This window comes from Gymnodraco acuticeps, unplaced genomic scaffold (genome assembly GCF_902827175.1).
Source record: "Gymnodraco acuticeps unplaced genomic scaffold, fGymAcu1.1, whole genome shotgun sequence".
Lineage (NCBI taxonomy): Eukaryota > Metazoa > Chordata > Actinopteri > Perciformes > Bathydraconidae > Gymnodraco > Gymnodraco acuticeps.
This window is the reverse complement of record NW_022990939.1, coordinates 681,853-696,086: the sequence shown is the minus strand read 5'-3', so window position 1 is coordinate 696,086 and position 14,234 is coordinate 681,853.

Genomic DNA, 14,234 nt, shown 5'->3' with positions numbered 1-14,234 from the left:
CCACTCGAGCCAACTATTTCATCCATTTAACAAAAAGCTTTCATCTATTTGAACCATTTAGTTAATACCTTTGGTTTTCTCACATTATATGCAAAATGTAAGCTAATTTCTTAAACTGTGTATCCATTAGTTTAGCTGTTTCAACCACCAAGGTATATTTTCAACAAATAATCCTACCATTATCAGAAATTCAAACTTTTTCCTATAGCTAACTATTTCAAACATTATCCTACATTAACCGTAAGTTATTATCCATTGCTATTATCAATTTGAACCTTTTGTCCAATATCTTGAGCTATACATTAAATTATTGGTCCATTACCTATTTTAACCATTTATCCAATACCGATCTTCCCTTTTATAGGATATTTGTTGGCCAATTACTTGAACTGTCTTTCCATTACCTAAGGTATTTCAACTATTGCTTGCTTGCTCACTACTTAATACACACTCCAAATTGCAACATGACGTTTCCAGGCTTTCCAGCGGATTCAATTTGTGGATAAATATTTTAATCAGCTCAAAATAATATTTTTAATTGATTTGATCTATTCCAAAAAGTTTCCACGTAGCCCCTGGCAACTGTAGTGTGTCCCTTGTTGGAAATGACTTCTTTAGTATTAAGTTATTGCTTGTTTAAAAACCACATTTCCAATTGTCTATTTAACTTATAGGGTTAATAAGAATAAATGAGGTGGACAAGATAACAGAACATGAACTTGCTACTAATACTGAAACATACAGAGCCATTTGTCAGTCGGTTAAACCTTTTGTGTTTCTATAAAACCTTTAAGGATTCTTCCTAGGATATATTGAGCCACAGATCCAGCAAAGAACCCATTTGAAGTGATAACTTTATGTCATTCCTTTTCATTAACCTCCAACTCTGGTAAAGCTCTTAAACTTTGAGCTAATAACCTTTGCGGCTAATGGCGTAAGACTGAATAATGTGAAGTCATCAAGGCTAAGAAGTCGATGCTTCCTCCTGAACTTACAACCTGTAATGAAATGCATCCTTCGGCCTAATGTAAAAAGGATTGCCGCGATTAAATATGACTCTTTTATTTTCTCTGAAGTAAAAAAAGGCAGTATATATTTTTTTCATAGCAGGAAGGTAGGAAAATAAGTCCTGATCCTGTTAGGAACCAGGTGGTGTTGGGAGGTGAGATAGACGCGAACAATTTAGGACTCCTTTTAACAGTGCTGACCTTTATCAACATGAGGCTGAGTGTTTTTGTTGTTGTTCGTGCCCCCAAGGGTCTAGAAAGTCTTTCTGTCTAAGAATTTCTAGTCTCACTAAAAGAGAAACTCCCCTCTTCGCCAAACTGTGTTAGAGTTTTCAATCCGCATCTTAATTTATGTTCGGAAAGTGTGCTTCAGTTCACCTTGAGTCGACATTAATAGCGAGTTAATGACTGTTTGTGGAGCAAAATGAAACCTCTTACAGGTTACTAAAATACGCCTCAAGACTGTTGAAATTGTCACGGTCCTGATCGGGATTCATCAAAGGCTTCTCAATTAGGAGACATCTCCGTTGACACCGGAGAGCTTTTCCATCTAATGAAGTACCTCACATTATTGCCCCGCTAGTAAATTATTCAACTAAACTCCTGACAGCAAGTGGGATGGGAAGACAGACTGAGTAGGGGAAAAAAAATAAAAATGAAAGAAGTCTCCTCATCATTTTCAATTCATCACCCTTCTTCCATATTGCCCTCCAGATCACAGAGAATATTCGCCTAATCAGATTTATGATTTATCCCATTTAAATTCAGTCGACTTTCTCAAACGCTGAGAGGTGGTGGGGGGAGAAGGAGAGACTGAGAGACACACAGAAGCAATTTATAATCTACAGAAGAAAGACACCTACTGTGGGTGACCTCTATTTGAATGAATAAAGATAGGCACTTTATATGTCCCACTACTGTGCCATTTCTAATGAGCATAAATTATGAATAGTTAGTGTATGTAACTCAACAATCAAAAGGGAAGTTTACCCTAATGTGTCTATTTATAGTCAACATATGGGGGTTTTACAACCAGTAATTGTGATACAAATATAGAGATATGCTTATATAATGCTATATTTGACCAACGTATGAGCATTTTACCATGGGGTATGAATATGTTATCTTGTGTTGTAAAGACTGAACTGACTGATAAACATACTCATCTAAGTCAAATGTCTTCTTCTTTTTAATCTAATAATAAAATGTATAATTATAAGCCAAGGAAGTAAAAATATATCTGTGTATGTTTTATTAATTTCACATTAATTTATCTCATTCAATCTGTTATTGAATTCATAATTAGCCAGTAATTAAATGAATCAACATGTGCATTCAATACCAAAAAAAAAGGGTGCAATATTTTTTTAAACGATCCGATCATAATTAGTTCAACATGTCGGAATTGATTTATCTTACTTAACAACCTTAATATTTGTGATTAATGAAACTACATTTACTACAGGTATTTGAAGATTTAACAATTTGTTATGAACAGACAAGTTAATCACGTTTAACCATAGCAACAACAAAGAAAGACATATGAAGTGCTGCTTCAGTCCAGTCTTTACATTGGCTTCCTGTGTGTCAAAGAATAGATTTAAAAATACTGCTGCTGGTTTATAAAGCACTGAATGGTTTAGGCCCAAAATACATTTCTGACCTCCTGCTAAATTATGAACCATCCAGATCTCTCAGGTCTTCAGGGACTGGTCAGCTTTCTGTCCCCAGAGTCAGAACTAAACATGGAGAAGCAGCGTTCAGTTATTATGCTCCAAATATCTGGAACAAACTCCCAGAAACCTGCAGGTCCGCTGCAACTCTGACTACTTTTAAATCCAGGCTGAAGACTTTTCTTTTTGTCCGCTGCTTTTAATTGAACTATTCATATCTTAGACTGCACTGTAACTTTTATCCATGTACTTTTTCTTTTAATGTTTATTTTATTAGCTTTTCTTTTTAATGACTGATTTTAAATGCCATTTTCTTAATGTCTTTCATTTTTTGTAAAGCACTTTGAATTGCCTTGTGTTGAAAAGTGCTATATAAATAAACTTGCCTTGCCTTCTTAAAAAGCGTGAAGAAAATAGTCTGCTGTTTCTTTTGGGTAAACTTAGTTTTTGTCCTCATACTGTTCATTAAAACATCGTGCCATTGGCAATCCACCAATTCCACACACTATTCTACATGCAAAGTACTAACCTAGAGAGGGTTTACAAGTTTATGTTGAGCAAAGCATCCCCTAGCCTTTGAAAACGACAGTACATATTGATCTCAGTAGGGGGAAGTCACTGGCTATGTTGTGTAAAATGAAATGGATCAGGGAGCATATCATTTCAAATTGCATAACTGGCAGAAGGTCAAGTGAAAGAGGAGACATACGATGGAGCAGCAACAGGTACAAAGGCGACAGGTGAATTGTGGGTGTGATTTAAAAGGTCTAACTGTATGATTCAAGGCTAACAAGAGTTAACAAAAGCATGTTGGTGCACATAATACACATGGCTGGTACCAAAGGTGCATAGGCGGCGCGTGAGGCTCAGGTTTGGGAAGGCTAAATCACTTTTTTTTACCTGACGCTGCCCACCCCCGGTGTGTATAGAAAAGAGATCAACTCAGTGAAAGCACCGCCTGCTGACCAATCAGAGCTCAGTGTGCGGAGTTTAAATCTATCAAGTCATATTACAGGATAAAGGAAATACAGTTTAAACTGCCGTATGCAGAAAAGACGCCGACGTGTCGCACTTATCATTCATCACACTGATATCACATCATCAATCAGATCATCGATCATATAATATCACAATATTTCCGTATCTGAGTCAGCTTCTCGAGCCGTATCTGGCCGTGCAACACTTACATTGTCACATAGGCCTATACTGTATGCAGACGTATTATTTTAAGCAACACATTAAGTTGACGAAACACTCAACTCAAATGTAATTAAAGTCAGATCCACTCGCTTTCAAACACTCGGTAGTTATTTTTTAACCAGTTGTTCTGTATTCTCCTTGCAGGTGCAACTATGTGGCTTGTATCCTGGATTATATGTTTAAGTCATGGATGTTTAAAGTTCATATCTGTCTAATATTAGTTTACTTTTCATTAATGAAGTATGACGCTGCGCTGTCAGTACACTTGTTCCTGTTACTAACCCCGCCCTTTTCACGTGAACGAGCTCTCAGCTGGAGAGAGAAACCCTGGCTTGATTTACCGAGTTGATAACCAGCGTCGTAGGACCGCTTAGCGAGATCTCGTTTGTTAGGGTTAGTTAAGATAACTCAAGCATATCCAGGGTATGTTGAACTGGCTGCAGCGCTAACCCTAAAGACACAAACATACATTATATTTTTCTTTTACCAGGATGCAGTGACACAAATATTTGGGAAGGCTTAGCCTTCCCTAGCCTACAGTACCCGCCGCCCCTGCAAAGGTGTCTTATAAGAGAAAGTGTGGAAGGTGACCTGTGTGTTAACGTGTTAGATTGCCAGCCATGTTGTAAGAAAGCAGCGTTTCATTTTATATATTTTTTTTTTAGTAGAGGTTAAACGCCATTGAGTTACCTGTTAATAACAAACACATTCTAAAATATGCAATTAGCTGTCGCAAATGTAGTTTTATTCAACAAACATCAAGGTAATTAAGCAAGATTAATAAATACAGTCATGTTGAACTAATTATGACCGGAACGTGATATATGGAAACAATTATTGAACACCTGATGTTTTATAACTTCATACACATGTTGATTCATTTCATTACTGGGAAATGATAATTGAAATAATAAATGTAATGAGAAATAAATCAAGTGCAATAAATTAATGAATTAGACACAGGTGTTTTTATTTCTTTGGCTTATGACAATTATTTATATATTTGAAAGGTTATGCTCAATTTCAGGTTTCATAATTGTATTTAGTGCCTCTACTGTGATATCTTTACGTGCTTTAATGTTCAAAAACATCTTTAGTTTCTCAGTGTTTACTGTGGAGGCACAAATAGCGGGAATAACAACAAACTGGACTGACGCCACGGTGTATATTTCTGCAGCATATCACGAGGACATGCCAGAAAAACACTCCCCAAGTACAATACTTATTATAGCGTGGTGGAGCTATAAAGCCATCTTTTATGTTCGGTGGAAGCAAACCAATATGATTAGATTAGATCATGTTTTCCATTCTGCTAACAGCCAATCTGTGACACACTACTTTATTTAACTGATAAGACGTACATGAGAGGTGATGCAGCGCAGACACACACACTGTGGGTGATTGTGGCGCTATGGATCCACTGGCCTCTCTAATGAAATGGACAGGTGGTTAACAGGATGTCTCCATGTAACCATGACATTTACCCTCGACTTATCTGTTGTCTTGACATAAACAGGAGACTTTAAAGATCTTGACAGCACAACGAGCCCCTAAGTGATGGTGGTTTGACCCCTTTGGGTGATTTGTAAAAGACACTCAATGATTCAAAATGCCCTTTGACCCCCGGGTCCCTTTTACCAAATTGCTTGGTCGCTCTGTTAATCTTTACTCTGTATCATTGGGTTAACCATTTGTGTCATGCTTGTTTTAGACTTACTAGATAAATTAGATACACACATATTGATTTGATGAAATACTTATTAATTGCTGTAAGTATTATAAGCGGATTCCACCAACATTTGTAGGTGGTGTTCAAATAGCACAATCAATATATTTGGATTCAACATGATTTCTTCTTACAAAATAACTTCCCCCTCCCATTAGTAATGGTCTAGAACAACCAGTTTGTTTAGATTAGTATAGGAGCACAGAAGAGAAAATAAATGTATTTTCCAAGTTCTAAATTGGATTAGCCAAACGTTCTCCCACTGAGTGTGGAATAGAGGAAACTTCTGAGGCGACACAAATCGCACTGAGAGGCGTAGCTGCCTTTATCGCTGGCCGCCGTGCCAGGGTAACAAGCCTGAACACAGACAGACACGCGCACGCACACGGACATAATGTGCTGTCTACGCAGAGAAAAGGGAGACAGAAATGAAATGAAATGAAATGGGAGCGAGCATTCAATTTAACACCAACAACCAAATATCAAACTCAAATGTACACACTGCTGGGCTCCCTCCAAATGAAAGAGTGTGAAATGAGTCCAGGCCGTGTTGTTCGGCGGGGGGGGGGCTTTTAACACTTGCCTGGAAACCGGCGAGTGGTCACGGCCGCTCGCCGTGAGATGGTCAACGCAAGTAACCACATTGGCTCCCACTCAGAACGGAGTCTCAACGAAGCTTCAGCTGTGCAGACACGGAGCTAATTATTGGTTATAAATGAAACCCTTTGTCTCCTGTCATTCATAATAATACATTTCTTCAATAGAGGTTATGATCTTGGTTTTGTTTGCTGCGTATCTGTTTGTCAGCAGGATTAATAAAAGCTACTGGCCTGATTTTTATTTTGTGGGAAGATGAAGTATGCGCCTAAGAATAACCCAGTACATTTTGAAGTGTCTCTGAATCACAGGGCCACTACATGCAATGATTCTCCTAATGGGAAGGGATTTGGCGTGGGTCTGCTCGTGCTGAGGGCCATTTTAATTGATCTTTTATGTACCGTTATTTTATATACAAAACATTCCCATACATTTTGATCTAAACCTCATTACCTCTTATTAAAGTGTTCAAGTGTCCAGACCTTCCAAGATATTGTGCATGATGTCCCTGTGAATCTCATGTAATTGTTGCTTCCCTGCTAATCAGTGTCATTTGTAAAATGCCACAAGGAACCGATGACAGTCATCCCCCTTTCTATCCAAGCAACGTTTATTAAAATCCAATCACGGGCAAGCCACATATTGCGTGTGACATTTGGGTGGACAGACCGGGGTCGATCCATAGTCTCTCCCCGGATTTCATCGTGGGGGACAATTATAAAAGTTGCTCTAATCTCATTTCATGTCCTGGCTTATTGCATGTTGGCTCGGTTTAATGACTGCACGGTCGTCCTTCAGGGTGTTTTTCAGCATTTACCTTTGGAATTCGCCAGAGGTAAAATGGCTGCATCAACAAATAAAATGCAAAACCACGTGGGTGACTCAGAGCCTGGAGATACCTGCCTCGTGTGAGACAGAAAAACATTCAGTGTGCAGCTTTGAAGTTCAGAATCACCTTTGTTGTGTGAAGGTTATCTACTCATCTCTGAGTGGGACTGTTCTCCTTCTGCACTAAATAAGGGTGTCTAGAATATCATTAATTTGAAATGCTGGCTTGTAACTACTGAACTGATATAAAGGATCAGATTCAAGGTTCAGATGAAAGGAGCAAAGGTGAACCTTGAAGTACAGCGGACAAAGTGAATACTGCATGCAAAGCCACCGCACACTATTGATCTTGCAGTTAGCTAACTATTCATGTTTAAAGAGTTACCGTTGAGTCATTTTCCATTTGATCTAATACAATGACGTAACTCCATTTGCTAGTGACTTATATTCTTAAGTATAGCTGTAAATATCATGTTTAAAGTGTTTGAAATGAAAAGCTTATGGTGCACCATTTAAAGAGGACATATAATGCTAATTTTCAGGTTCATATTTGTATTTAGTTCCTCTACTCTGACATGTTTCCATGCTTTAATGTTCAAAAAGCTCTTTATTTTTCTCATACTGTCTGTGCTGGAGCGCCTCTTTTCACCCTCTGTCTGAAACCAGAGCCCAGTCTGCTCTGATTGGTTAGTTGGACGGCTCTGTTGTGTTTTGTCAACCTCTTAGAGTTGTCCTTCCCAATAGAAGCGCAAGTGTTAAATAGAGATGTCACTGTGTTACAGAAGTCAATAAAGGAGTCCAATGGAAGCGTTTCAGGCAGGGTCTAGGGTGTGTGGGAGAGAAACTCAACACACCTATACAACACACTACAGGAAAGGGAGAAGCCCAACAAGTATAATAGGGCCTCTTTAAAGCAAGTTAATTAATATGTTTTCAATTCCAACTCAATGAGTTTGATAATAAATGTACAAAAGTTCTACTTACTGTGACTCAATACTGTATGCAAGCCAAACTCTGATTCACCCTCTCTGCTGCATCCAAAGTGCCTCGTGTTTTTTCCTGCCTATCTTTGCAAAAAATAACTGTATGATGAATGTCCTAAAGATAGATTGTAAAGGATGACGCTGAAGTCCAGTTCCGAAATGCTACAATTAAAGCCCCGGAATACACTGGCACTGAGCACAGTTAAAGGAATGCATGAGCTTCCTTGAATAATGATTTGAACAAAGATATCATAAAATAAACAGGATTAAATTAGACCGAAAATACAATAGGAAATAATAAACAACCTGGTATCATCTAAATGTATACAAAGAAGCAAATAATGCATAAATTCATAAGAATGCGATGCATGTAGTCATAAGAATGTGGTATTTTGTTTATCCCCTTAGGGACTGCAGCTAATGGTCTATGCTAACACAAACCACACATTGCATTTCTGCCGACACCCATTCTTCACTGATCTTCATTCTCACAGGGGATGTGGGTAGCGATGATAATCTTGAAAATCTCTACTTATACGCAATTAGAATAGGTTTATTCATATTCCGTATAATGTATAATGTATTTGTTTGCCAACATTATGTATTGCAAAAGGATATTCTGGATATACAGACTCAATTTTAGTCCCAAGATTAAGGCACAAGCATCTGCCCTTAAGAAAAACTGTAAGCCTACAATAAGTGATATAAAAGGGCTGTCAATGTTCTCACGTTAACACTCTATCTGGAAACCTTAGACATAACAAAGTGAACAACAAAAACTAAAAAGACACAAACTAATCACATTACCTAGTTTGACCAAAATGTCTCCCGCGGAGAGAATAGTGGGGGGGAAACTTCTGAAGCAATTGGAGTCATGACTCAGATACCTCATTCACACCAACGGTGTTTCAGGGCCGGTTCGGAGCTGGAGCTTGAAAAGCACCAGGTTTTCGTGTTCGCACCGCAGCGGAGCAGCCTCTTAGCTCCGGAATCCGGTTCGTTTCAAGCACCAAAAAATTGTCCGGCCAGAGCAAAAGCACCACATACGTCACGCTTACGTCGAAGCAGGGGCAGATCAACTCCTGAACAACAACAAGAAGCCCGCGTTTTATCCAGTTTGTACACAACGATGGAGAAACTTAACAAGAGTTTCAGTGTGTCTGCCATAGACTGTATATATAAAGGTTTCTGCTCATGGTGAAGCAACGTGTCTGCGTGTTAAGGTGGAACCTGAGCATTCACGTTGATCACCTCTCATTATAAATCTATAAAACTATAAATATTAAACTTTACTTCACGTGTTCATTTGAGAACAGCTGTTACATATCTGGGTGAAGGTTACAGTTCATTTAAATGAAAGATACAACGTTACTCCACACTCATGGTTCAGTCCACCTTAAGAAATAAGACCGACCTCGGAAGCAGTTGTGTTTTTAAAAAAAGGTTCAGAACCGGTTCTTCGGTTTAGCTCCGGCTCTTTTCACACCGCCCAGAGTCCGACTGGTGCTGCGTCATTGCGTCATCGTTTGCGTCATGACGTAACCGTTTGCGTGCCTGCTTCATGAAGCCAAACCGCGCGGAAACCCGTCACAGCTGACAACAACAACAACAACAACAACAACAATGGCCGATTGTGCTCCAGCTTCCTCTGTACCTCTTCGGAAGACCAGATTCCCAGTAGGTAGCTGGTCTCTTCAGTGGACCACTGCTGCTTGTTAAGTTTCTCCATCGTTGTTTACAAACTGGATAAAACGCCGGCTTTTTGTTGTTGTTCAGGAGTTGATCCCGCCCCTGCCCCCGCCTCGACGTAAGCGTGACGTATGCGGTGCTTTTGCTCTGGCCGGACAATTTGTTGGTGCTTGAAACGAACCGGATTCCGGAGCTAAGAGGCTGCTCCGCTGCGGTGTGAACAGGAAAACCCGGTGCTTTTCAAGCTCCGGCTCCGAACCGGCCCTGAAACACCGTTGGTGTGAATGAGGTATGAGAGACACGAGGAGAGCTGGAGCTTTGACGGTTTATTTGGATCTTCGGCCGGAGAATTCACAAGACATGTCATGTTTGACCACAGGGTTGAGATGCCACAATCAATTCTGAAGAACTCTTCTGTAGTTCCAGGTTTTAACTAGTTCGGAGTGTAATAATCAACATTCTTTATCAGCGAGACTAAACAAATATGGACCCTGAATCTAATTAGAGCTGTCGTCCATAGAAACGAATGTGCACCAGGGAACCTACGTTCCTAAAAAGAAGGGCTTCTAGATGTCCCTGAACAATAAACTATCTCATGTCAGCTTGTGCTCGGTCATAAGCTGGCAACAACAATGAGCCCAAGCTGCCCCTCCTTAAGAGAGATAGCAGCAATACCGAAGGCCGTAGACCTATGCCATGGGAAAGGAGACAGTGAGAAGAGGAAAATGATCTACTATGTGTATTGCACAGACTGGAGACCACTGGACATCAGTAAGCAACGGCACACCTTGTCCCTGACTTTACCGACAGCTGCACTTGTTTTCTTTAGGTGTGCTGAAAACGGAGTAAGTATTTTGCAGAACCGTGCACCAGTTTCTTGAAGTCACACAACAGTGGCAGATAGTGTGCAAGCTCACCGCTGTAGGAAAAGCTTTTGTTAGCAATGTGATGGCATTAGCAACAGTGCTACTATATGAGCATATGTCCTGTGTAGCACACATTATACAGAGGGGAATGACAGCGGCTTTCTGTGGCAGCGGCATTGTTGTGCTTTAGGTGTTTAAAAATGGTCTGACTTTATGCCAATCATTTAGAAAGCATGTTATAATAAAGTAAAAAGAAACACAGATTTTTCTTACCAGTTTGTCATGCTTTTTGTTTTTAAAGAAACACATTTTGGTTTATCTCCCCCAAAAAATACAAGTAAACGTGGGATAAATTATGATAAATCCCAATTAATCACGGAATATTAATGTGATAAACCGATGATACCTCAAAGTCATACGTTAATTGGTGAAGCATCTTATTATTTTCCAATGACATTTTATTCGAGCAAATTAGGGTTGAATTTCATAAAATATTCTCGCTACAGCTCAGACTGTCTGAGTCTGTTAAACTTCAGATTTAGCAGGGCCCTTCTGACAGGGGAGTGCAGGTGGATTTTAAACCTCTATATAACCCTGTCAATGAGCAGCTTCACTTCACTGTGTGTGTGTCTTTGTGCAGGAGAGTGTGTGTGAGTCTTCACCGGTTCCCATGTGCCATGCGTGTGAGTGAATGACTCACCTCCAGTGATGGTTTGGGATTGCAGAAGAAGAAATATGGGGTTGGAGGTTAATCTGAGGTCGGTACAGTTCATCAGTTTGCTGAAGTGATGTGTGGCAGCAGCAGCAGCATGCAGGTAGAGCCTGGGGAGCTGGAAAGAGAACTGCAGCATAAACAACAGACACTAATAGCAAGGAGAAGTAGACAAATACACTCTGCAAAGGAAAAACGTGAGGCTTTTCTGACAGTTTGGAGACATCATTAATGTTGTACCAGCTATTTTGTTTTCATTTAAATAGCAACCTGTTAGCTGTGTTTTCTGTGATAACTCAGCCTTTTGCAATGAAGTACAGGCATGGAAGCAATTTTAATGATTTGAGAGTCATGCATGCAATGAGTAATGAAGGTCACCAATATGTGGACTATTATAGTGAAGAACAGCATTATTAACAGTGTGTTTTCTAGCTATGTTTAGCCTGAAAAAGCTAGGAATAACCGTCAGAACTTGAACAAAAAAACTCAGGCCAAGTGCTGAAATTCAATGTGATTAGCCCCAAAGCTATAGCAACAACAACAGCCCACGCTCACTTAAAATTTGCCGACAAGTTTGTTTGAACAGCAGCCAGACATCCAGATGTATTTGTATTATTATATTGAAAAGCTGTACTCCCATTGGCTGTAAGAGAAGAATATTTGGAAGTTGTGATAAATTATTGGGGCTGTAATCGTGCAAGTGATCCAACGCTAAAATCTTCTTGTGGTCTCAACCCATCTTCACTGTGTGTGTTAGCACGCTGATGTTAGCATTCAGTGGTTAGAGACAGCATTACAGAGCAGCGAGCAAGGATGTAGACTCTTAGGCATGCAAGCTTGACTATTACCTAACGACATGAGGAAATATGAATTATAAAGCCTATATTCCAATTGTAAGAGTATACCTTAAGCAAAGGAAAAGCACCTCAAACACTGTGTGCTTTGTTTGGCGCTTTGCAGAGAGGGCATTCAGTTTTGACAGTGACGGCAGGAAAAGGAATAAAAAGCCATTGCGGTTAAGAATGCTAAGCCTCCAGAGGCACAGCTTCTTCTGCTCCCAAATGAAAAGACCCAGAGTGAGACCTGGCATACACTCTGTTGGATTACAGGGAAATGCCTTCCATCAAAACACTGATTACAGCACCTCTTAGCCAATGAGCATGCAATGAGGAAGCCAAATGAATGAATAATGATGGCAAGGAGAAGCTGGAAGGAAGGTGAGGCAGAGGAAGAATAAAAGGAGGAAGGGTGAGATTGAAAGGGGTGGTAGTTTGCAAAACAGGCATTGAAAAGTCTGACATTCATGAATAGTGCATTCATGAAGTGTATGGTTAGATAGGATTTAGTCTCACAATAATGCATGCAGTGATCAGTAGTACATTTTATTTTCAAACTCACCCAAAAGCGTCTTTGAAGAATCTGTAAAGAAGAGGGAGGCTCAGTAGGTACGTTTTGTAACAGCACACTTCTGAATAGCAATATTTTTTGTATCCCAAAGAAGGCTCTATGAATAATAGGAAGCCCGTTTACAATGAGATCAATGGAGCGTTCAAATAATTCAGAAAGCATCTGTGAAATGAATAGATGAACAAGGCTTGTATTGAATTAAGATTTTTCTTCATTTTAATGTTTTGTTTACTTTTGGCTGGAATTGGTGCAATAAGTTACAATGCAATTCAGCTTCCAAAGGGAGCTCGATTTTATTGACTTTATTCTGAGTGAAATGAATAGCTCCTCACCATCGCATCATTTTTGAATGAAGGGCTGAACAGTGAAGTGTGTGTGAGAAGACTTTTTGAGGCCAACCTCTACAGTAGCTTCAAAGCCACCATCAAGTTGATCGGCTAAAAGTATTCAAAACAGCCACTATCCCATCAAAATCAAGAGAAGGGTTTAATGTTATTAAATAACTCAAACGTACGGTGGCCAACAGGTGCAAACACGCCAAAAAAAGTTTACAATCCAAGCAAAAGCACATATTGTAAAAGATTAGAAACAGTCAAATAAGAGTTAGAAGATTTTCTGTAAGATTTGTTGATAGTTGTATTTTTGGATCAAACAACAATGAGTGCAATTGCTGCAAAACCAAAGCCACGCATATACAATCATTCCCCAACCCACTTAACATCAAATGTGCATGTCAGACGACAGGAAGTGTGTTTGATAAACACGCATGGCGCCAGTCTCAGACACATTGGATTCAAAGAGCTCAGTCAGTCTGAGGGTTTACGTCAGCAAAGTGAGTACCACTACATATTTTCCAAGATAGAATAAGTCAGATTCTTTCTTAGAAAACATGAAAGTTTGTACCAAAGAGAAATCAATCAATTTATAAATGAGTAATGGTGTGAGTTCAAGTCCTTCAGGTGTGTTTCATATGGAAAACAGAAAAAGCCTTTTCAACATTCTACCCTTACCGGCTGGGGGTCACATTTTCAAAAAAGTATTCGCACCAGGGCACCACTCTGCGGGGCAAGAAAACACCAGAAGATCTTACGCTCTCAACATCAAAATGGGCAAATGAAAGGCATACAATTCTCTCTGAGAGGAGGGCATGTACTGACAGGCTGCACCATCAGGTGAGGCTGCAGCCCAGCTACCACTGGTAAATACAGCCTTACTCTTCCTTCTGATCCAACTCTACCAACAATCTGGTTTTTTTCATTGTAATACTTTTCCCATCTTTTCTTTTCCAAACAAACAATCTGCCTGTTTTCTCACATTCATTCCCTCCAACGTATCCCTCCTGTTTTATATCAATCTCACACTTCTTTGCCTCTCCCTCCTCTCTCGGCTGCTTGTTACAGTTTTGCCACGGCTCTAGTGTGTTTCCCCTGTAGGGCCTGTGTGTCTGCTGTAATGAATTGTACTTAATTGCCAACTGGGACCCACAGCCTTAAATATAATTCTCAGGACACTTAACCTGGGTCACTATGAATGATAAACACACCTT